The 424-nt window shown below is 69.1% G+C and overlaps 1 protein-coding gene across 1 annotated transcript in view; it reads left to right on the top strand.

The window, feature by feature from the left end:
- Positions 1-424, top strand: part of KCNT1 (potassium sodium-activated channel subfamily T member 1) — a 61,207-nt gene that overhangs the window by 17,938 nt on the left and 42,845 nt on the right.

The following is a 424-nucleotide window of genomic DNA, read 5'->3' as shown; positions in this document are numbered from 1 at the left end:
CAGGGGGGCAGGCTCCAAGCCGTGCACTTCCTGCCTCCCCCAGCACCAGACCTCTGCAGGGAGGAGGGAGCGTCCACGGGGCAGATTCACCCACTCCCTCCCAGCAGCCAGTCCACCATGCACCCCAGGTGGGGGTCCCCGAGCTGCCCCGTGGTGTGTGCTGCGTCGGCACCTCTTGGGGGTGGCCCTCGGAAGGCCTGTACAGCTCTAGGTCACTCGGGGTCTGAGCACCCCACACCCTGTTTGACCTCCTGGGTGGGGACGAGGCCCTGAGAGGTGGGGTGGAAGCCCCCACTGACCCCAGGCCCACACTCGGCCGTGCAGCTCTGTGCCCACCCCCCTGGTGAGTTATGCAGGGTCTCACCAGGCAGGAGGGGACCTCCGGCCGGGGGTGTGGCTCCACGGGAAGCATTGGCCGAGCTGG

This window comes from Myotis davidii, unplaced genomic scaffold, assembly GCF_000327345.1.
Source record: "Myotis davidii unplaced genomic scaffold, ASM32734v1 scaffold609, whole genome shotgun sequence".
Taxonomy (NCBI): domain Eukaryota; kingdom Metazoa; phylum Chordata; class Mammalia; order Chiroptera; family Vespertilionidae; genus Myotis; species Myotis davidii.
Note: the sequence above shows the minus strand (reverse complement) of the source record. Positions and strands in the feature narration are given on the sequence as shown.